This window comes from Capsella rubella, unplaced genomic scaffold, assembly GCF_000375325.1.
Source record: "Capsella rubella cultivar Monte Gargano unplaced genomic scaffold, Caprub1_0 scaffold_1, whole genome shotgun sequence".
In the NCBI taxonomy this organism is placed as follows: Eukaryota; Viridiplantae; Streptophyta; class Magnoliopsida; order Brassicales; family Brassicaceae; genus Capsella; species Capsella rubella.
The window spans coordinates 13329724-13330189 of NW_006238923.1; positions in this window are offsets into that span (position 1 = coordinate 13329724).

The window sequence follows — 466 nt, forward strand, 5'->3', positions numbered from 1 at the left end:
TATTTCTTTATTTCTAGTTTTTTTTTGTTTATCTTTAAAACCCAAAAATGATCTAATACACAAAAATACACAAAAACACAAAAAACATTAAAACACAAAAATACACAAAGTTAGAGCTAATACACAAATACACAAATACACAAATACATAAAATACACAAAAAGTTAAAACTTAGAGCTAATACGCAAAAAATACACAAATACACAAATACACACAAATAAACCAAAAACACAAAAAAACACAAAAAACGAAAAAACACAAAAATACATAAAATACACAAAAAGTTAAAACTTAGAGCTAATACGCAAAGTCGGGGATCATAAAAAGGGACCAAAAGAACTTAGAACTAATACGCAAAGTCGGGGATCATAAAAAGGGACCGAAAGAACTTAGAGCTAATACGCAAAGTCGGGGATCATAAAAAGGGACCGAAAGAACTTAGAGCTAATACGCAAAGTCGGGGATC